We start from the raw sequence: 24,938 nt of genomic DNA, 5'->3' as shown, positions 1-24,938 counted from the left end.
TCTGCAACAAGAGAAGCCACCGCAATGAGAAGCCTGCGCACCAAAACGAAGAGTAGCCCCTGCTCGCCGCAACTAGAGAAAGCCCACGTGCAGCAACAAAGACCCAAGTCAGCCAAAAATAAATAAATAAGTTTACTTTAAGTTGAAATTTGGCTAGTAGTTCTGTAGAATAAACTCCTAAAAGTTAAGTTTCTAGGTCAAAGGGTATGTACTTTTTTTTAAAAAACGAATTATTTCTTAGAGCAGTTATAAAATTGAGAGGAAGGTACAGAGATTTCCCACATACCCCTGCCCTCACACATGTGTAGCCTGCCCCATTATCAACCTTCTCCACCAGAGTGGTCCATTTGTTACCACTGATGAACCTACGCTGATACATTACAATCACCCAAACTCCATGGTTTACATTAGGGTTCAATCTTGGTGTTGTACATTCTGTGGGTTTGGACAAATGTATAATGACATGTGTCCACTGTTATAGTATCATACAGAGTATGCCCTAGAATTCCTCTGCACTCTGCCCATTTATCCATCCCCCAACTCCTACCCCTGGCAACCACTGATCTTTTTACAGTCTCTATAAATTTTGCCTTTTCCACATGTCGTATAGTTGGAATCATACAGATGTGGCTTTTTAGATTGGCCTCTTTCACTTAGTCACATGCATTTAATATTCCTTCAAGTCTTTGCATGGCTTGATACCTCATTTCTTTTTATTACTGAATAGTACTCCATTGTCTGGATATACCACAGTTTATTTAGCCATTCACCTGCTGAAGGACATCATAGTTGCTTCCATGTTTTGGCAATTATGATTAAAGCTGCTGTAAACATCCATGTGCAGGTTTTTGTGTGGACATAAAGTTTCAGCTCCTTTGAGTAAATACTGAGGAGTGTGATTGCTGGATCGTATGGTAAGAGTACGTTTATTTTTGTAAGAAACCACCAAACTGTCTTACAAAGTGGCTGTAGCATTTTGCATTCCTACCAGCAATGAATGAGAGTTCCTGTTGCTCCAGATCACTGCCAGCATTTGGTGTTGTCAATGTCCCAGATTTTGGCCATTCTAATAGGTGTATGGTGGTATTTCACTGTTTTTAATTTGTATTTCCCTGACAATGTATGAGCAGGTATGTACATTTTTAACTTTGAAAGATTTTGCCAAATTACTCCCCATAGATATTTTATTCATTTACATGTTTTCTTGCACCTGTGTCAACACTGTATGCTATTAAGATTTTGATGTTAGACAATCCGAAACATGAAAAAGGGTATTTTGCCATAGATTCTATTTCTGTTATTATGAATAGGATTGAGTATCTTTTCATTTGTTTAAGAGGCATTTGAATTTGTCTTTTTAGAAAACTGCCTCTTAAAGCCTTTTGCCCTTAGCTCTTCTAGTTAGTTGTTGGGTTTTTTAAACCTTATTTTTAGGCTTTCTTTATACTGAAAATTAGTCATTTATTGATCAATATGTTACAAATACTTCTAGTATGTTATTTGTCTTCCCACACTATTTTTTCCTTGTACATTGAAAGTTTTTTCTTTATTTTAACCTAATAATCTCTTGTATGGCTTCTGGGTTTTGTGTATTGTTTAGAGAGCTCTCTTAAGATAAGACTATTCTTTTGAAGTCACTTTTCATAATAACTTTTATATTTTTCAATTTTTTATATTTAAACGTTTGAGATGTGTGGAATTTATTTTGATGTAAGGAGTAAGGTAGGGATCCAAGCTAACTTTTTTCCAGATGGTTGCCCAGTTGTCTCAATGCCATTTATTAAATACTCATTTTCCCTCTTTGATAAGAAATGCTGCCTTTATCATATGTTAAAGTCTCATTTCTTACAGGATAAATTGCTGGACTCTACTTGATTAATCAGCCAGTTTTTCTGTTCTTGCCCCATGGCCAGTTGCCACTATGTCCTAACGACAAAGCAAAAAAGCTGAACACACTGAAAAATCAACAACTTTCCTTGAATCTGTAAGAGGGGTGAGGATACAGGGGAAACCACTGCCCCTAAGATTAGAGGGAGAGAGAGGTGGATGTAGGGAGTCACAGCTTACCAGAGCAGAGATCCACGTGGAAGCCACTGCAGGAACCAGTGGCGAGGAGGAAATCCTGGACTGTAATTGATGAATTGCTGGAGACTCCATGTGGACAAGTCTTAGAGACGAAACCTCCAGGGGGACCCAGTCATGGGGGACCCCCACAGTTCTGTAGACTCCACAAGGTCGACCAGGTTCTCACAGTCAAGAACAGGGACGAATCCCCTCTTCCTTCTGGCAGGGGAAAGAGAAGAGGAACCATTTGGAAACACGCCGGAGTTCTCTGATCTTCTTAACAAGGCCTGCCCTTCCTCAGGAGCAAGTAGTTAACCAGAGCCTAACTGGTCCAGTGGAAGGGAAATACCCAATTCCAGCCCACTCCAGCCACTCTGTCTCACCTAAGCAGGAGAAAGAAATTGAGAAACACTCATGAAACTCACAAACCAGAAGCACAGGCTCAGTAAAAGACTGAGACCTGATGGTAGGACTAAAGAACACTTCCCCTCCCCCCACTCCTCACCACCACATCACTAAAGGTCTATTTACAGCAGTTTCTTTTACCCAGTACATGATGTCTGGCTATCAAGAAAAAAAAAATCACCAGGCATACTAAAAGACCAAAAACACAGTTTGAAGAGACAGAGTGAACATCAGAACCAGACATTACAAGAAGGTTGAGATGGGCAGACCAGGAATTTAAAACAACTCTGATTAATATGCTCAGGGCTCTAATGGATAAACTCAACAGCATTCAATAACAGACAGGCAACGTAAGCAGAGAGATGAAAATTCTAACAAAGAACCAAAAAGAAATGCTAGAGATCAAAAACACTATAACTGAAAAAAAAGAATACCTTTGATGGGCTTATAAGTAGAGCAGACGCAGCTGAGGAAAGAATCTCTGAGCTTGAGGATATATAAATAGAAACCTCTGAAACTGAAAAGCAAAGAGAACAAAGATTGAAAAAAAGCAGAAGAGAATATCCAAGGAATGTGGAATGACTACAAGAGGCATAACGTACACACAATGGGAATACCAGACAGAAAAGAAAGAGAGAAAGGACCAGAAGAAACATTTGAAATAATAATGACTAAGACTTTCCTTAATGTCAGGCACCAAACCACAGATCCAGGAAGCCCAGAGAACACCAAGTGTGATAAATGCCAAAAAGACTATATGTAGGCATATCACTTTCAAACTACAGAGAATCAAAGATAAAAAGAAAGCCTGACCAAGACACATATTAATCAAACAAAACAAAAATTAAATTCAAAGAAAAAATATTAAAAGCAGCAAGGGCAAAACAAAAAGTAACATACAAAGGAATCCCCATAAGGTTATCAGCTGACTTTTCAGTAGAAACTCTGCAGACCAGAAGGGAGTGGCAGGATATACTTAAAGTGATGAAAGAGAAAAACCTACAACCAAGATGACTCTACCCAGCAAGGATCTCATTCAGATTCGATGGAGAAATCAAAAGCTTTTCAGACAAGCAAAAGCTAAGAGAATTCAGCACCACCAAAACCAGCTTTACAACAAATGCTAAAGAAACTTCTCTAGGCGGGAAACACAAGAGAAGAAAAAGACCCACAAAAACAAACCCAAAACAATTAAGAAAATGGTAACAGGAACATACATATTGATAATAACCTTGTAAATGGATTAAATGCCCCAACCATAAAAACACAGACTGGCTGAATGGATACAAAAACAAGACCCATATATATGCTGTCTAAAAGAGACCCACTTCAGACTGAGGGACACATACAGACTGAAAGTGAGGGTTGAAAAAAGATATTCCATGCAAATGGAAATCAAAAGAAAGCTGGAGTAGCAATACTCACATCAGATAAAATAGACTTTAAAATAAAGACTGTAACAAGAGATAAGGAGAGATACTACATAATGATCCAAGGATCAATCCAAGAAGAAGATATAACAATTATAAATGTTTATGCACCCAATGTAGGAGCACCTCAGTATATAAGGCAAATACTAACAACCATGAAAGGAGAAATTGACAGTAACACAATAACAGTAGGGGACTTTAACACCCCACTTACACCAATGGACAGATCATCCAAACATCCAAATAAATAAGGAAACACAAGCTTTAAATGACACAATAGACCAGATAGATTTAATTGATATTAATAGAACATTCCACCCAAAAGTGGCAGAATACACTTTCTTCTCAAGTGCACATGGAACATTCTCCAATATAGATCACATCTTGGGTCACAAATCAAGCCTCAGAAAATTTAAGAAAATTGAAATCATATCAAGCATCTTTTCTGACCACAACGCTATGGGACTGGAAATCAATTACAGGAAAAAAAACTGTAAAAAACACAAATACATGGAAGTTAAACAGTGTGCTACTAAATAACCAAGAGATCACTGAAGAAATCAAAGAAGAAATTAAAACATACATAGAAACAAATGACAATGAAAACAGGATGATCCAAAACCTATGTTATGCAGCAAAAGCAGTTCTAAGAGGGAAGTTTATAGCAATTCCATCTCACCACAAGAAACAAGAAAAATCTCAAATAAGCAAACTAACCCTACACTTAAAACAACTAGAGAAAGAAGAAGAAAGAAACCCCAAAGTCAGTAGAAGGAAAGAAATCATAAAGATCAGAGCAAAAATAAATGAAATAAAAATGAAGAAAACAATAGCAAAGATCAATATAACTAAAAACTGGTTCTTTGAGAAGATAAACAAAACTGATAAACACTTAGCCAGATTCATCAAGAAAAGAAGGGAGAGGACGCAAATCAATAAAATTAGAAATGAAAAAGGAGAGATCACAACTGACACCGCAAAATACAAAGGATTATAAGAGACTACTACAAGCAACTATATACTAATAAAATGGACAACCACAAAGAAATGGACAAATTCTTGGAAAGGTACAATTTTCCAAGACTGAACCAGGAAGAATTAGAAAATATTAACAGACTTATCACAAGTAATGAAATTGAAACCATAATTTAAAATCTTCCAACAAACAGAAGTCCAGGACCAGATGGCTTCACAGGCAAATTGAATCAACCATTTAAAGAAGAGCTAACACCAATCCTTCTCAAACTCTTCCAAAAAATTGTAGTGGGAGAAACACTCCCAAATTCATTCTATGAAGCCACCATCACCCCGATACCAAAATCAGAAAAAGATATCACAGAAAAAGAAAATTATAGACCAATATCACTGATGAACATAGATGCAAAAATCCTGAACTAAATTCTAGCATCCAACAACACATTAAAAGGATCATACACCATGATCAAGTGGGATTTATCCCAGGGATGCAAGGATTCTTCAATATACACAAATCAATCAATGTGATACACCACATTAACAAATTAAAGAAGAAAAACCATATGATTATCTCAATAGATGCAGAAAAAGCTTTTGACAAAATTCAACACTAATTTATGATAAAAACTCTCCAGAAAATGGGCATAGAGGGAACCTACCTCAACATAATAAAGACTGTATATGACAAACCCACAGCAATTATCATACTCAATGGTGAAAAACTGAAAGCATTTTCACTAAGATCAGGAAAAAGACAAGGATGTCCGCTCTCATCACTCTTATTCAACATAATTTTGGAAGCCCTAGCCACAGCAATCAGAGAAGAAAAGGAAATAAAAGGAATACAAATTGGAAAAGAAGAAGAAAAACTGTCACTGTTTGCTGATAACAGGATGCTATACATAGAAAATCCTAAAGATGCCACCAGAAAACTCCTAGAAACTAATCAATGAATTTGGTAAGGTTGCAGGATCCAAAATTAATGCACAGAAATCTCTGCCCTTCCTATACACTAATGATGAAATATCTGAAACAGAAATTAAGAAAACACTCCCATTTACCACTGAAACAAACAAACAAAAATACCTAGGAATAAACCTGCCTAAGGAGGTGAAAAACTTGTACTCAGAAAACTATAAAACACTGATGAAAGAAATCAAAGATGACACAAACAAACAGGTATACCATGTTCTTGGATTGGATGAATCAATATTGTGAAAATGACTATACTACCCAAAGCAATCTGCAGATTTAATGCAATCCCTATCAAACTACCAATAGCATTCTTCACAAAATCAGAACAATAAATTTTACAATTCATATGGAAACACAAAAGACCCCGAATAGCCAAAGCAATCTTGAGAAAGAAAAATGGGGTTGGAGGAATCAGGGTCCCTGACTTCAAACTATAGCACAAAGCTACAATAATCAAGACAGTATGGTACTGGCACAAAAAGAGAAATATAGATCAATGGTACGGGAAAGAATGCTCAGAGATAAACCCACACACATATGGGCACGTAATTTATGACAAAGGAGGCAAGAACATACAATGGGGAAAGGCAGCCTCTTCAATAAGTGGTGCTGGGAAAACTGGACAGCTACATGTAAAAGAATGAAATTAGAACATTTCCTAACACCATAAACAAAAATAAACTCCAAATGGAATAAAGATCTAAATGTAAGACCAGACACTATAAAACCCTTAGAGGAAAACATAGGCAGAACACTCTATGACATAAACCACAGGAAGATCTTTTTTGACTCACTTCCTAGAGTAATGGAAATAAAAACAAAAATAAACAAATGGAACTTATAAACTTAAAAGCTTCTGCACAGCAAAGGAAACCATAAACAAGACAAAAAGATAACCCTCAGAATGGGAGAAAAATATTTGCAAATGAAACAATAGACAAAGGATTAATCTCCAAAATATACGAACAGCCCATGGAGTTCAATATAGAAAAAACAAACAATCCAATTAAAAAATGGGCAGAAGACCTAAATAGACATTTCACCAAGGAAGACATACAGATGGCCAAGAAGCACATGAAAAGCTGTTCAACATCACTAATTATTAGAGAAATGCAAATCAAAACTACAGTGAGGTATCACCTCATGCCAGTCAGCATGGCCATCATCAAAAAATCTAGAAACAGTAAATGCTGGAAAGGGTGTGGTGGAAAGGGAACTCTCCTGCACTGTTGGTGGGAATGTAAATTGATACAACCACTATGGAAAACAGTATGGAGGTTCCTTAAAAACTAAAAATAGAATGACCATATGACCCAGCAATCCCACTACTGGGCATATACCCTGAGAAAACCATAATTCAAAAAGAGTCATGTACCACAATGTTCTTTGCAGCACTATTTACAATAGCCAATACATGGAACCAACCTAAATGTCCATCGACAGATGAATGGATAAAGAAGATGTGGCACATATATACAATGGAATATTACTCAACCATAAAAAGAAACGAAATTGAGTTATTTGTAGTGAGGTGGATGGACCTAGAGTCTGTCATACAGAGAGAAGTAAGTCAGAAAGAGAAAAATAAATACCGTACGCTAATGCACATACATGGAATCTAAAAAAAAAAAATGGTACTGATGAACCTAGTTGCAACCTAGTTGCAGGGCAGGAATAAAGATGTAGACATAGAGAATGGACTTGAGGACATGGGGTGGGAGGGGGAAGCTGGGACAAAGTGAGAGTAGCATCGACATATATACACTATGGAATGTAAAATAGTTGGCTGGTGGGAAGCAGCAGCATAGCACAGGGAGATCAGCTCGGTGCTTTGCAATGACCTAGAGGGCTGGGATAGGGAGGATGGAAGGGAGGCTCAAGAGGGAGGGGATATGGAGACATATCTATGCATATGGCTGATTCACTTTGGTGTATAACAGAAACTAACACAGTATTGTGAAGCAATTATACTCTAATAAAGATCTATTAAAAAAAAAAAGCCTGAAAGAAGCCAGAGGGAGAAAACACCTTACAAAAATAATTATATCCAACTTCTCTCAGAAATCATGCCAGCAAGAAGAGAAAGCTGTGAAATATTTAAAGTGTTAAGAGAAAAAATAATCACCAATATAGAATTACATACCCTTTGAAATTGTCCTTTAAAAGTGAAGGAGAAATAGTGGGGTTTTTTTGGTTTTTGTTTTTCGTTTTTTGGATATATACCGTATATACCCAGGAATGGAAATGCTGGGTCATATGGCAGTTCTAGTTTTAGATTTTTGAGAAACCTCCATACTGTTTTCCACAGTGGCGGCACCAATTCATATTCCCACCAACAGTGTATGAGGGAGGCTTCCCTTTTCTCCACATCCTCGCCAACATTTGTTACTTTTATTCTTTTTGATGATAGTCATTCTGGCAGGTGTGAGGTGATATCTTATTGTGGTTTTGATTTGCAGACTCACAGATATAGAGAACAAACTAGTGGTTACCAGTGGGGTGAGGGGAAGGAGAAGGGGCAACATAGGGGTAAGGGATTAAGAGGTACAAACTACTAGGTATAAAATAAGCTACAAGGATATATTGTACTACACAGGAAATATAGCCAATATTTTATAATAACTATAAATGGAGTATAACCTTTAAAAATTGTGAATCACTATACTGCATACATGTAACTTATATAATATTGTACAGCAACTATACTTCAATTAAAAAATTGTTTTTAAAGTGAAGGAGAAATAAAGAATTTCTCAGACAACCAAAAATTGAGGGAATTTGTTGCCAGTGACCTGCCTTGCAAGAAAGGTTAAAAGAAGTTCTTTAGCAAGAAGGAAAATAATATAAGCTGGAAAAGGTGGGAAGTAGTACATCAGCCAGCTATTGTCTCAATAATCTTATGTAACAAACCACCCCCAAACTACATGGTTTAAAACAACAGTCATCCATTCTTGCTTACACGTCTGTAGGTCACCTGGGCATCAAGTGATCTCATCTTGGCTTGGATGAGCTTGGGTCCAAGCTGCAACTAGGGCCCAGGTGTGTTCCCTGTGTCTCTCATCTTTTGGACCAGCAGACTAACTGGGGTGTGTTTTTCTCATGGCAATGTCAGAATCATGCGAGGCAAGCACACTGCACAGCACATTTCATGCTTCTGCTCTTAAAACACCCACTCACATTCCATTGGCCAAAGCAAGTCAAATGGCTGAACCCAATGCCAAAGAGCAAGAACTAAATTCTGCCCACGACAAGGACACGTCTAACGGTACCACAGATGAGTAAAGATTTGGGTCCAAAATTCAATCTAATTCAAGTTACCTTACCTATTTCGTTTTATAGAGCTAGTGAAACCTGAAGCCAACACTGAAGATGAATCTAGTTATGAATTTAGACGGGAAAAATCCTTTAAAATTAGTAAATTAAAACCAGCAATGATATTCCTAAAATCACCTTTCACGACCAAGTCTGATTTATCCCAGAATTTCAAAGATTACTTGTATGTAAGGAACCCAATAACATAATGCACTCTATCAGAAGGAACAATTAAAGAAAAGAGAGAGAGAACCTCAATCAATGCAGAAAAGACAATAAAATTTGACACTCATTACTAATTTATATAAACTCTTTAAAAATCAGGAATAGGAGAATATTCATTGACTTGAAGAATACTTATCTTAAAACAATAGAATTGTATTTATGGGGACACAATAGATGTCCTATAAAATTAAGAGCAACATAAGCATTTTTATTCAGTATCTTTCTGCTCCAGGCAATAAAATATGTAAACAGAGATAAGAGGTCTAACTATTAGAAAGGAGAAGATGAAATCATCATTATTTACAGATGATACAATTATATACCTAGAAAACAAAAAAACATCAACTGAAAAGCTCTTAGGATAAATGAGCAGTCAAATACAAGATAAATATTTGAAAATCAATTTCTCCCATATGCTAGCAATAACCAGTTATAAGATATAATAGAAAATTCTATTTACAATAGCAGTAAAAGCATAAAGTATTTAGCAGTAACCATAAAAAGAATTATACAGAAAGTATATGTGAAGAATGCTACAAACTTTTATTCACAGATACAGAGCATTGGAGGAACAGAAAGTTATACCATGCCCAAGAATGGGAAGGTGAAATGTTGTGAAGATATGAATTCTTCCCAAATTACTATATGGGTTTAATACAGTTCCATTCAAAAGACAAAATGGGTTCGACCAACTTGAGAAGTAATTCTAGAGTTCATCAGAAAGAATAAAATTTTGAGTATAGATAGGATATTTTGGAAAAAGTGAGGTAATGAAGGGGCCCTAGCCCCATCCAATAACAAAACTTATTGCACAGTAATAATTTAAAAAGTGTCACTGTTACTGTATTTGACAGACACCTCAAATGAACATGATAAACAACTCGGAAACAGACTTTAATTATAAGAACTTACATATAAGATGTTGCATTAACATATAAGTCCCATTAACATGTAAGTTGCATTTGGTTGCATATAAGAGAAACCTGACTCTTGGTGTTTAACTGCTGCCTGAGAGCATTGTTTCTCTTATGAAACAAGCTGGCCAGAGGTGGACAGGTCAAGGATGATGCACCTACATCAGGAGTAGAGTTTCTTCCTTCTTCCTCTGCCCTGCCTGCCGTGATCTTGTACCCTGAGGTTGCAAAAATGGCCGCTCCACCTTGAGATATCCCATCCACATTACAGACAGAGTAAAGAAGGAAGAAAGGAAAGGAGGGAGGGAAGGGGGGCGAAGGGAAGGAGGGAAGGAGAGAAGAAAGAGGAAGGAACAATACCTATATCAGTATCTGTACCGAGAAACAGAATTCCCCCTAGAAGTTTCCAGCAGACATCCACTTATATCCCATTGACAAATGGAGTCATGCTGTTGCCCTGAACTGTGAGGGAAGCTGAGAGAAATACTTTTAAAAAATAGGTGGGCACAATACTTTCCCAAATAAAATTAAGATTCTGTTGATAAGAAATGTTGTGTTGCTATTTACAATTGCCAAGACATGCAAGCAACCTAAGCGTCCATCGATAGGTGAATGGATAAAGAAGATGTGGTACATACATACAATGGAATATTACTGTCATAAAAAAGAACAAAACAATGCCCTTTGCGGCAACACGGATGGAACTAGAGATGATCATATTAAGCAAAGTAAGTCAGAAAGAGAAAGACAAATATCACATGATATCACTTATATGTGGAATCTAAAATACGACACAAATGAACTTATCTATGAAACAGAAAAAAACTCACAGACGTAGAGAACAGACTTGTGGTTGCCAAGGGGGAGAGCCATGGGAGAGGGTTGGACTGGGAATTTTGGATTGGTAGATGCAAACTATTATATATGTGCTGGATAAACAACAAGGTTCTACTTGTACAGCACAGGGAACTATATTCAATATCCTGTGATAAACCATAATGGAAAACACTATGAAAAAGTATATCTATCTATCTATATATATCTGAATCACTTTGCTGTACAGCAGAAATTAACACAACATTGTATATCCACTAGACTTCAGTAAAATTTAAAAAAAAATGTTGTGTTGTAGATAAGCAGCAATGTCTGCCACAGAAAACATCCAGATGGTTGTGAGATGGAAGGATAGGAAGGAACAAGTATTTGGCTAATGAGGTTAGAGAAATTGTCTAATATGTTTTCATTAAAAAAAAAAGAATACTCCACTTAAATGTTTATCTTATACCAAATACCAATATAATGTCCATATGATTTATAGAATTAAAAGTCCAGTAGGAAAACTAGAATATATATGCAAATAAAGAGCATACTTAACCTCACTGAAAGGGCTTTCCAAGCATAAGCAAAGGAATAAGTATCAAAGGAACATATTGATAAATTTCACTAGAGTCAAATAATTCAATTCTATAAGTTAAAAATCCCATTGACAAAATTAAAAGGCAAACAACAAACTAAGGAAAGAATCAGAAAGGCTTACTATCCTTATGATATGTTATGATATGGATTCATTAGGGGAAAATTAAGACCCCCAATAAAAAAAACTGGACCTGAGCCCATAATTCATGAATGACGAGACACTTCATAAGATCACAGGAAACAACGTGCTATTTTGAATAAACTGATAACAATTCTGAAGTATCCCAGTCATTTATTTTTTTCTAGCAAAAATATAATCACACTTGTAGAACACTAGGAAAATGCAGAATAGTATGAAGAGGAAAACAAAAATCACTAAGCTTTAACAACTGAGAGATGATAGCTTTTTGGTACGTGTCATTACACAGTTCTTTTTCCCTCACAAATACCTTTTCATTAGTTCACTTTTCTCTATTGTCTTGTCTTGTGTTTATCTTTCTTTTTCTGATTGCCTCACAGGTCACTATACTTTTGTCAGTTATTCCCCTAGTTACTGCTCCCCTCAAAATTAGCCTTCCACAGGGGAGGCTGGATATTGGGTAGGCAAGAGCCATGTTGTCCACAGGAAGCACCACGTGGCTCCAACCTGACTGTGAAGGAGGGTATGAAATATAGAGACGCCCATGACATTGATATGCGCTTACTGCCACTATGCCGTAAGTATGTTGAAACCTAGCACTTTACTGTTTTACTTTTATAGTTTCCATTCATTATGAATGGGAAATGGTAAAAGTAAAACCCTGGAGAGTTTCACTCCTACTGGACTTACCCATACACAGGTAATAATGATAAATTTGGTACAAAAATCAACGTCCTAAGCACTGGAAAGTGAATAAATGGCTGGCTAATTGTCCCAATGCCACTTGTTGAATCATTTTTGAACTATTTGGGTCCATTTTTAGACTCTAGTCTCTTCTATTATTTTGTGTGTCTATTTATGCATTGACCCCAAACTGCTTTAAGACTGTAGCTTTAAAATGCATTTTTAATGTAAGGTAGGACAAATGTATCAGTTATATACTGGTGTATAATAAACAACCCAGAAACTAATGGCTTCAAACAAACACCAACTTATTTCTTCACGACTATTAAAATTAACAGGCATATTTTGCTGAATAGATTCCGAAATTAATCAATATCTTTACCCTACTCCCAAACAATACAAGGAACTTAAAATACTAACTCAGATAACCCCTCCTGACTCACATGTTATTTTTATCCAGCATTTTCTTCTATCCTTTTGTAATCCTCCCACATCTGATATTATTCTTTCTATTGTTTTATATAATAAATGTTTATTTAGATATACCCATATGTTCACCATTTCCTTTGCTCATACTTCCTACCTACATCTCAAACTTTTCTCTTACAGTCATTTTTCTTCTTTTTGGAATACTTTTTTTTTTTTTTTTTTTGCGGTACGCGGGCCTCTCACTGTTGTGGCCTCTCCCGTTGCGGAGCACAGGCTCTGGATGCGCAGGCTCAGTGGCCATGGCTCACGGGCCCAGCCGCTCCGCGGCATGTGGGATCTTCCCGGACCGGGGCACGAACCCGTGTCCCCTGCATCGGCAGGTGGACTCTCAACCACTGCGCCACCAGGGAAGCCCACAGGTAATGTCTTTTAAGGTAGATAATACAAAATACCTATAGAGGTTTATTGTTTTGCTTTTAACAGTAGATTTACCTGCCTCTATATTTGGCTTAAGCCCAAAGAGTCTTTCATAGTGACTAGAGGGATTGTCTCAGGATTAAAAACTGGCATTAAAGACTCATACAGACAATCAGGTGTTGACTCAACTAAGTCACAGTGTCTATGGAATTTAAGATGTGAATTGCATTGGCATTGAGACTAAGCTAATAGGAGAGAGTTCTCTTAACCTGCACAGTTGTTCTCTTCTCTCTAAAACATTTCCTCTCACACCTCCAACTGCTAAATGTATTTCTAGAATTCCAGGACTAATTGTCAAGAATGTACAATTTACTCTTGCTTCACCTTTTTATATGCATAAACCATCATGCTAACTTTGACCAGTACACAACCTCCTTTTATATCATTAATTTATTCATGAATTCATTAAACATTTACTGAGCAAAGGCAGTGCCGGGCAATGTTCTAGACACCGGGGCTGTGGTGACAACCACCACAGACCCTGCCCCTGCCCTCGTGGAATTTACGATCTCACAGGGAAAAGAGAACTTGACCGTGTTACTGCAATTTTTGGTAGGTGCTTGGCAGTCAAAGTCCCGGGCGCTGGGGTTGGGGGGCAGGTCAAGGAAGGCCTCCTTAAGAATATAACATTTATGCTGAAACTTAAGGATGGGCAGGAGCTGACCAAGCTGGGTTATGTGTATGAAGGTTATTGCAAGGAGAAATAAGAACTCGGTGGTGTGTGTGTGCATGTGTGTGTGTGTGTGTAGGTGGATGTTAAATGGAGTCCCGGTTTCCTCGCTGCAAGCCCTCTGTATTAAAATGTTTTTTAAAATGAAAAACATCTTCTTAAGGGAGAAGACTAGGAAGGAAGGAAAGGAAAGGAGAGAGTGAAGGGTGAAGGGAGGTAGGAAGACAGAAAGAGGAAGGAGGGAAGGAAAGAAGGAAGGAAGAAGAGCAAGAGAGAGAGAGAGGGAAAAAGAAGGGTAAATGCCAACAACACCCTCCCTTCCTTAGTGTTCTTGCCATCAGTTTTTTTTTTTTTTTTTTTTTTTTTCGGTACGCGGGCCTCTCACTGTTGTGGCCTCTCCCGTTGCGGAGCACAGGCTCCGGACACGCAGGCTCAGCGACCACGGCTCACGGGCGCAGCCGCTCCGCAGCATGTGGTATCCTCCCGGACCGGGGCATGAACCCGTGTCCCCTGCATCGGCAGGCGGACTCTCAACCACTGCGCCACCAGGGAAGCCCTTGCCATCAGATTTAACTGTGTGCCTTTGGCCAGGGGACCAGACTTCTCCGAGCCTCAATTTTCCTCTCAAAATATCGGAGCAGCTCATGTTACAGCCTGCAGGGCTGTCATGAGCACGCAACATGAGCGAGTTTGTGAAAGCACCTTGTAGCTGAGGCTGGATCACCTCCACGTGCGGGAGTGTTTTTATTTTATGGCTGTTTACATTTGTTAACCCGATGTCCATGAAGAACTACTTGGGAACTACAGCCAGAGAGTTGGTGATCTAAGGCTCCCAGAGGCCAAAAATCCCGGGATCTGGGCCCAGCTGAGGGAGACACACTGCCCAGGGCCCCTGTCCCCCCCACCCCACCCACGGCATTTGCGGGCTTTCCTCCGCTCCTGTATATGAATGAGGTGACCTTTCAGCTGCCCTTTGTCTTGGAAAAAAATTAATTCTCATTTGCATTACCTCATCTAAATGTCACCCACCGATATTTTGTTAGACATTAGCAGCACTGGCAGGGAGGGCCGCGGGGTAATTGTGTTCTGCCTGGTGCTGGGATTTACATAATTTCAGACAGCAATTAAAGAATCCTGGGGAATTTTTTTCCTCTCTTCCAACCTCTCCTACAAAGAAAGTGTTCGTTTACATTAAGCACTCAGCTCCTCGCTGTTCATTTGCATAAAATTAAAGGTTTTTGTGTTCCCGAACAGCAGGGTAACATTTAAAATTCCGTTTTAGAAAGCTCACCTTACAATAATAAAATGTTAATATCATTTCATAGGCAATGCAAGGTTGCCAGATGCCTTTCACTTCCAACTTGGATCCATTGCTAACTGTTTTTCCCTCCCTTTCTCTCTCTCCTCCTCTCTTAGGCTTTGTCCATCCTTATCCTTCCCCCAAGTCTTCTCCTCGGCCTGACCCGACCTCCCTATCTTTTTGTTCTCTCCCTTTTCTCCTTCCCCCTTGTTCATTTTCTAAATGGAGTCCAAATGTCCTCAACGCTCACCAGCCCAAAGCCATGAAACAAAGTCAAGTTTCCCCATCATCTCGTGAATAATAACTCTAAGCTCAGCTGCCAGGTCCCCAAGAGGTCCTGTTTCTACATTGACCTCCTAGTCACCACCCACCCAGTTCCACATCCCATATGTCCCCTAGTCCCCGAAGCCAGAGTCAGTCCTGGTTACTCTCGCCTCCTCCGGGAAGCCCATGTGCTGCCCTGGTCACCATGGATGTCCGCATGCCTCACGAATGGTCACTCCTCACCATCGCCGCAGCACCCAGATGTGGCCCGGGCCCCAAGTCCACTCATTCTTTCTCCCTCGCAAATGGCATTGAGGTGGTTGTGTGAGAAGATGCTGTCAGCAGGGACCCCTGCCCAGAACCCCTCTCCCCTCTCACTGCCCAGTCCTGGGGCTGAATCTAGGCTACCAGACAGGCTCCCTGACCCTGTTCCCAGGAAAAGTCTCCCCTCAGGTCCTGTTGGCTTTGTCTGCCACCTGGACCCCTTCAGTCCACCCCAGTCCATCAGACATAGTTTAAGAACCTCAAAATTCCAAGGGGAGAGATAAGAGGTATCCCTGATTCTTCTTTCCTGTGAGTATCCAGGAACAGTGTCAATTTTGTTTACTTGGAGGGACAATGTCTTCATCTCATTCGCCAGTTGTCTAACCCCAGCTGGTACTGGTTGTCAGGTGTAGGCATAAGGCATAGACAAAGGGTCTTGGCCAGAAATATGAATGGAGAACCAGTTTTCTCACATGAAGAAGAGATTACCAGCTGGAGGGAGGAGAGAAGAGAGAGGGACAGAGGCCTATGGGCCAGAGTGGAAGGGGATGGGCTTCATCAATAGTGGAAAGACAAAGGGAGCCCAGCAAGGCAGCTGTGTGGGGTAAGGTGAGGTTTCTCATACTCTAGGCACCATCCAGAAGGAGGCAAGGGTGGGAGTGAAAACCATGGGATTTTCCTTTCCCTTCCACATAGCCCATGGATTGAGAGGTCAGGATCAGGAATGACCCAGACATACAGAAAAAAGCAAAGAAAGAAAGAAAAAAGACAGTTTTGTTTATTGAATACTACCATTTTAGAACTGATATATGCACAACAAATAGATAAGTTTTTAATGTGAAAGAGGCTCTAAGGGATAAGGAGGCATTGAGTGGTGGTGGGTTCATTCATCCCAGCAGAGGGATAAGCATGTGCAAAGGTTCTGAGGAGGGAAGAAGTGTAGTTTGCTGAAGGTTGGGCAAATTGAGCACAGAAAGCAAAGGAAGAGGCATGCAAAAAACCAAGAAAGTAGGGCCCATACACAGGGAGAAAAAGCAATTAACAGAAACTGTCCCTGTGGAAACCCAGACATTGGACTTACTACACAAAGAATTCCAATCAGCTATTTTAGATATGGCCAAAGAGCTCAAGGAAACCATGTCCAAAGAACTAAAGGAAATCATGAGAATATCTTACCAAATGGAAAATACCAGTGAAGACACAAAAAGGAATCAAATAGAAATTCTGGAGTTGAAAAGTATTATAACTGAAATGAAAAACTCAGTACAGGGGATCAATAGCAGATCTGAGCAGGCAAAAGCAAGAATAAGCAAATCTGAAGATAGGTCAATTCAGATTATTCATTCTGAGGAAAAGAAAGAAAAGAGAATGAAGATAAATGACGAGAGCCTAGGAGATGTGTGAGACACCATCAAGAATACCCACATATGCATGAAGGAGTCCAGAAGGAGAGGACAGAGACATAAGGGCAGAAAAAGTATTTGAAGAAATAATGGCTAAAAACTTCCTCAATCTAATGAAAAACATGAATCTACACATCCAAGAAATCACAAAACTTCAATTTGGATAAATCCAAAGAGATCCACACATGCATATATATATATATATATATATATATATATATATATATATACACACACACACACACACACACACACACATATACACACAATGGAATACTACTCAGCCATAAAAAAGAACGAAATAATGCCATTTGCAGCAACATGGTTGGAACTAGACATTATCATACTAACTAACTACTAACTACTAACTATCATACATACTAACTGAACTAGACATTATCATACTAACTGAAGTTCCCTATTGTATAGCATAGGGAACTATATTCAATATCCTGTGATAAACCATAATGGAAAAGAATATTAATAAAGAATATATATATATATATATCTGAATCACTTTGCTGTACAGCAGAAATTAACACAACACTGTAAATTAACTACACTTAAAAAAAACAACAATGAAGAGATCCACACAGAGACACATAATCAAACTGTAGAAAAACAAAGACAAAGGGAGAATCCTGAGAGCAGCAAGAGAGAAGTGACTACTCACATACACAGGATCCTCAATAACATTAACAGTCATTTCTCATTAGAAACCATGGAAGTCAGAAGGCAGTGGGATGAAGTATTTAAAGTTCTGAGGAAACAAATATCAGCCAAGAGTTCTATATTCAGCAAAACTAAGCTTCAAACCTGAAGGAGAAGTTAAGAATATCAAGGCCGTTCAATGGGTGAGAGAATGATTCCTCCAACAAATGGTATTGGGACAACAGCAAAAGAATGAAATTAGGCCCTTAATTCACACTACACAGGCATACCTCATTTCATTGCACTTTGCTTTATTGGGCTTCACAGATATTGGGCTTTTTACAAATTGAGGGTTTGTGGCAAGCCTGCACCAATCAACTCTACTGGCACCATCTTTTTCCACAGCATTTGCACACTTCGTGTCTCTGTGTCACATCTTGGTGATTCTTGCAATATTTCAAACTTTTTCGTTATTATTGTATGTTATGGTGATCAATGATGAGTGATCTTTGATGTTACTGTTGCAAAAAGATTATGATTTGCTGAAGGCTCAGATGATAATATTTTTTAGCTACAAAGTATTTCAAGTTATGGCATGCACATTGTTTTTTTAGACACAATGCTATTAACACACTTAATAGACTGTAAGTATAGTGTAAATATAACTTTTACATGCACTGGAAAACCAAAAAATTCATATGCCTTGCTTTACTGTGATACTTGCTTTATTGTTGTGGTCTGCAATATCTTTGAGGTATGCCTGTATATGAAAATTAACTCAAAATACGTTAAAGATCTAAATGTAATAGCTAAAGTGACAAAACTCTTAGAAGAAAATATTGATGTAAATCGCCAAGACTTCATGGATTAGGCAATGGTTTCTTAAATATGACACAAAAGCACAAACAAAAGAAAAAATAGATAACCTGAACCTCACCAAAATTAAAAATTTTTGTGCATAAAAGGACATTATCAAGAAAGTGAAAAGAAAACCCACAGAATGGGGGAAAATATTTACACATCATATATCTGAAAGAGGTTTAGTGTCCAGAATACATAAAGAACTCTCATAATTCAACAAACAAAAAGATGAAAATCCAATTAAAAAATAGGGAAAGGACTTGAAGAGATATTTCTCCAAAAAAAGATAAACAAATAGCCAATAAGCCCAGGAAAAGATACTCAACATCATTAATCACTGGGGAGATGAAAATCAAAACTCCAGTGAGGGGTTCCCAGGTGGCGCAGTGGTTGGGAATCCACCTGCCAATGCAGGGAACACGGGTTCGAGCCCTGGTCCGGGAAGATCCCACATGCCAAGGAGCTACTGGGCCTGTGCGCCACAACTACTGAGCCTGCGCTCTAGAGCCCATGCTCCACAACAAGAGAAGCCACCTCAATGAGAAACCCACTCGCTGCAACTAGAGAAAGCCCACTCGCAGTAACGAAGACCCACAGCAGCCAAAAATGAAAAATATATACAAATAAATAATTAAAAAAAAAAAACACTCCAGTGAGATACCACTTCACACTCACTGGGATGGCTATAATGATATTTTTTTTAACAGAAAATAACAAGTGCTGGCAAGGACGTGGAGTAAGTAGAACTCTATTACATTGCGAGTGGGAATGAAAAATGGTAGAGCCACTGTGGAAAAAAGCTTGTCAGTTCTTAAAAAAATTAAGCATAGAGTTACCATGTGATCCAGCAGTTCCACTTTTAGATGTGAGCCAAAGAGAACTGAAAACATATGCTCACACACAAATGCATACACAAATGTTCACAGTAGCAATATTCATAATGGCCAAAGGTAAAAACAACCCAAATATCCATCAACTGACATACAGATAAACAAATTGTGGTGCATCCATACAATAGAATGTTATTCAGCCATAAAAAGGAATGCAGGGCTTCCCTGGTGGCGCAGTGGTTGAGAGTCCGCCTGCCGATGCAGGGGACACGGGTTCGTGCCCCGGTCCGGGAAGATCCCACATGCCGCGGAGCGGCTGGGCCCGTGAGCCATGGCCGCTGAGCCTGCGCGTCCGGAGCCTGTGCTCCGCAACGGGAGAGGCCACAACAGTGAGAGGTCCGCGTACCGCAAAATAAAATAAAATTAAATTAAATTAAAAAAGGAATGGAATACTGATACATGCTACAACTGGGATGAACCTTGAAAACATTATGCTATGTGTAAGAACCCAGAAGCAAAAAACCACGTATTGTATGATTCCATTTATATGAAATGTTCAGAAAAGGAAAATCCATACAGACAGTAAACAGAATAGTGGTTGCCAGGATCTGGGGGGAGGGAGAATAGGGAGTGACTGCTTAATGGATACAGGGTTTCTTTTGGAGGTGATGAAACTGTTCTGGAACTAGATAGTGGGGATGGTTGTACAACATGGTGAATATACTCAAAACCCCTTTAAAATGGTTTAAACCATTTAGAGAGACAGAGAGCACAATGATATAATAAGGCAAATGAGGCAAAATAAGAATGGGTAAATCAGAGCAAAAGGTATATAGGTATTCTTTGTATTATTCTTGCAATTTTTCTATAAATGTGAAATTATATATATATTTTTTTTAAAAAATAAATTTATTTATTTATTTTTGGCTGCGTTGGGTCTTCGCTGCTGCGCGCAGGCTTTCTCTAGTTACAGCGAGCGGGGGCTACCGTTCGTTGTGGTGCTCGGGCTTCTCATTGTGGTGGCTTGTCTCTGTTGTGGAGCACAGGCTCTAGGCGTGCAGGCTTCAGTAGTGTGGCACACAGGCTCAGTAGTTGAGGCGCGTGGGCTTAGTTGCTCCGCGGCATGTGGGATATTCCGGACCAGGGCTCGAACCCTGCATTGGCAGGCAGATTCTTAACCACTGCACCACCAGGGAAGTCCAAAATTATATTTTAAAATAAAGGCTTGAAGTGATAAACAAATGTACAACTAAATAAATGAAATGACCATCAGGAGGGGTCTGGGGCCTGGGAGAAATATGTGGCTCTGTGTATCTGGGCAGAAAGAAATCAGAATGAAATGCAGAAGAGAGAATGGGGTGAGTGAGGCAGGAGACCCTGGTGAGCCTGGGCCCAGTTACTACCCTGTGAAATGGGTACAGTAGTACAAAAATCCCAGAGTTTGTGAGAGGATTCAGTGAGATACAGCAGATGCAGTGCTAGACCTGGGGCCTGGCAAGTGGTCAAGAGCTCAATAAATAAAGATAGTCATTATCACAGTTACGTAATTCTTATACAGCACTTAGACATGTCCAGCACTATTCTGAGCATTTTACAAGTACCAGTTCATTTAACCATCATCAAAAAACCTTATGAGGAAGGAACTACTATTATAAACATCCTCATTTTATGATGAGGAAACACAGACACAGAGAAATTAACAACTTGTCCAAGGTTGCAGAGCTTGTAAGTGGTGGGACCAGGAGTTGAGTCCAGCCAGTATGGTTCAAGAGGCGTTTATACAATGTACTGATGCTTCCCTAAATGACTGTACAGGCTTGAGGGTTATTATAGCTTTATAGTCAGAATTACATTTGGCTAGCCACTCAAACTCCTCAAATCTTCAATTTCACAGTCCCATGCTATAGTCTCTGAGCTCTCATGTCTCTGTTCAGGGGGGACAAGAGTACTGAGCAGGGAAACTGAAGCAGAGGGCATCTCATGGTGATGGAGCCTAGGTGGGCTGAAGGCTGAGACCCTGCTGGGAATGTGCAGGCCAGCGCGTCTCACCAGATGCACTGGGAGCTTGAAGGGTGATCATTGTTCCCCAGACTGGTTAGGGTAAGATAAGGGGTGGGGAGGGGCAGGAGAGTGCTATGGCTGGCCTGGGTGGGCTGCGCTAGCTGGGTGCGATGGTCTGAATGTATGTGTCCCCGCAAAATTCATATGTTGAAACCTAGCCCCCAAGGTGATGGCATTAGGAGGTGGAGCCTTTGGGAGGTGATTAGGTCATGAGGATAGTGCCCTCATGAATGGGATTAGTGCCCTTATATCAATAAAAGCAGCCCAAGAAATTCCCCTTGCTTCTTCTACCATGTGAGAACCCGTGGAGGGGCTGGCAGTCTACAACCCGGAAGAGGGCCTTCTGCAGAGCCCGACCATGCTGGCACCTGATCTTGGACTTCAGCCTCTAGAACTGTCTGCTGTTCACAAGCCACCCAGTCTATACTGTTCTGTCAGAGCAGCCGGAAGGGACGAAGACAGTGGGCTAGCCTGAGTCGGGCTGGGCTGGCTAAGCAGGTGGGCTGGGAGGTCAAGGGCTGACACAACCTGAACACAACAGTCACCATTTTTTGAGCATTCACTCAATGCCCAGGTCCACATTAAGAGCTTTGGCCGCATCATCTCATTTAATCTCTCAACAGCCCTTTGGGGAGGCGTTATGATGCCCATCTTACAACTGAGAAAGCTGAGGCTCAGGCTGATTACCCGGCTTGCCCAGAGTCCCCAGGTGCACAATAGGCCAACTGGGACGGACTCAGGCTCCTTCCTGCTCCCCTGGCCAGGCCAGCACAGAGCCAACACATGGCTGGCTAATCCACTAACCACGAGCTGATGGAGTGTTTGATGCGAGGTTACTCAGGGCATCAGATCTCCTGGCCTCAGCCCAGGGCTCTCCTCTGGAAGTCCCCACGGAGGTTAGCAAGGCCTGAGGCTGACACAAAGGCCAGGGAGCCCTGCAGAAGCTGCCCCTTCGCCCTGGCATGGCTGCAGAATGGCGAGGCGGGGGTGGGGTGGGGGGACTTCTCCGCCCTTCGGTGGAGGGCGGCAGCCTCGCTTCTGCTCTCACCTAGCTAACGCTGGGGCTGGCTGGGCCCTGCCCCTGATCAGCTGCCTGTGCACCTGCTCTTGGTGGCCCCTCACACCTTCTGGCTCAGAGCAAACGGTCCCCTCATTAGCCTATTAAGTGCTCCTTTTGGCCACATGGTTCTGGGGAGCAAGTGTGCATGTGGAATGCACAGGGGTTTATTACGTTTGCAGCAACAACTCTTAGGTAGACAAAAGAGGCGAGCAGCCCAGGGAAGGGACTTGAAGGCCCAGGGAGGGCTGTCAGCAGCCCGGCCCGCCCAGCCCCTTCCCGGCCCCGGCAAGCCTGCCTCCTACCCACGGCTAAGCTCTCGCCCAGGGACATTGCCTTTGCACGAAGGCCTTTCCCGTTCCCTCTCCTAGATGTCCCTGCCTTTGCTGGCCTCTGCCAAACACTGCCCCCGAGGCCCCAGCCCTGAGGGGCCAGTCATGTTAGCCGAGGCCAAGGTCCAGGGCCGTGTACCCCCAGCAAGGGCATAGCGGTGCTGCTCCAGGGGCAGCATTCAGCCTGCAGAGCGCTGGGCACCCCCAGGCCCTACTTCCCATCACATCACTGATTCTCAGACTTGAAACCTGCCTGTGAGGCCCACTGACATGTGTGCGGGGTCAGGCTCACATCTTTCAAGCAAGACACTTTGTCTTCCTCCAAACACAGCCCAGGCAACGGCGCCGCAAACCTGGTTTTCACTGCTCCTCAGTCCAGTAGCCTCCACCGACCCCTCAGTGATCCTCACCCAGAAGCCACAGAATCCTTCCCTCCTCTCTTCCATCAAGACCCCAAAACCAAGGGACTGGATGCCACATTCACTGATGGTCGACTTTCACAAAAGCCTCTCCAAAATTGCCTCCTAGACCACCTGAAAGAGAGCTCCCCAGGGCCAAAGCTGGAAGAATCTGAGCAACAAAATAAAGTAGTATTGGACTATAACCCAAAGTGTACAGTAAAGATCCATGAGCCCATTCTGATATAAATAAATGATTGAATTAATAAATAAATGGGGGAGAAGAGACAAATCTCCCATAGAGAAAAATTCCAAACAATTTTTATAGATACCCCGCCCTCAAGGAGGTGGAGCAAAACTCCCCCCTCCTTAGGTGTGGGCTGTGCAGAGTGACTTCCTTCCCAAGGGGACAGTGTGGGAAGGGGGAAGAAGGGTAACTGCAATGGAGAAACCTGACAGTCACCCCCCAGCCAGGTGACCAAGGTCAACATCAACATTGATCAGTCATGTTGACAGTATGTGCCCTCGATAGGATGTGATGCAAAAATGGCACTTGACCTCCAAGCTCTTCCTCTCCAAAACCCATAAGCCCAGTCTAACCATGAGGAAAACACCCGACAAATCCCGAGAGGGACGTTCTGCACAATACCTGAGCAGCGCTTCTCCAGACTGTCAAGGTCATCAGAACCAAGGAAAATCTGAGAAACTGTCAAAGCCGAAAGAAACCTAAAGAGACACGACAACTAAATGTAATGTGGGATCCTGGAACAGGCAAAAGGGCATTATGTACAAACCAAGGAAGTCTGAACGAAGCATGGACTTCAGTTAATAATTATGGATCAATACTGGTTCGTTAATTGTGACAAATATACCATATTAATGTAGGATGCTAATAATAGGGGGAACTGGGTATGCAGTATGTGGGAACTCTCAGGACTCTCTCCTCAATTTTTCTGTGAATCTAAGACTATTCTAAATAAAACATTTACTAGAAACATGATTGGAGGCCTCTGGGCCCTCTGTGAGCTGGTTCCTCTCCCCCCTCCACCCCTGCTTCCCAGCTCCATTGAAAGCGCTCATAACTCTCCACCGACACCTTCCTTGCCAGTCCGTGGAGCCCTTCTGTTCACCTTCATGATCTTCTGTGTTTGGCTCTGCTCCCAGCTCGTGCCTTCCTGACTTCCCTCCTCTAGATTCGGCCATGTCACGGACTGCTCCCGGGCCGCTTACTACTACTGTGGCTATCACTCCTGTGCAGCCTTTTCTGGCCTCCACGCCGCACCTGTCCCATAGTCCTCCAGGGATACCTCCCGGCCCCTCTTCTCCCACATTCTCCCTGGTGAGTCAGGTGACTAAGGTCAGCATCAACAGTGGTCAGTCATTGGAGGCTGGGGTCCTAGGT

Source organism: Tursiops truncatus, chromosome 6 (assembly GCF_011762595.2).
Source record: "Tursiops truncatus isolate mTurTru1 chromosome 6, mTurTru1.mat.Y, whole genome shotgun sequence".
In the NCBI taxonomy this organism is placed as follows: Eukaryota; Metazoa; Chordata; class Mammalia; order Artiodactyla; family Delphinidae; genus Tursiops; species Tursiops truncatus.
Note: the sequence above shows the minus strand (reverse complement) of the source record.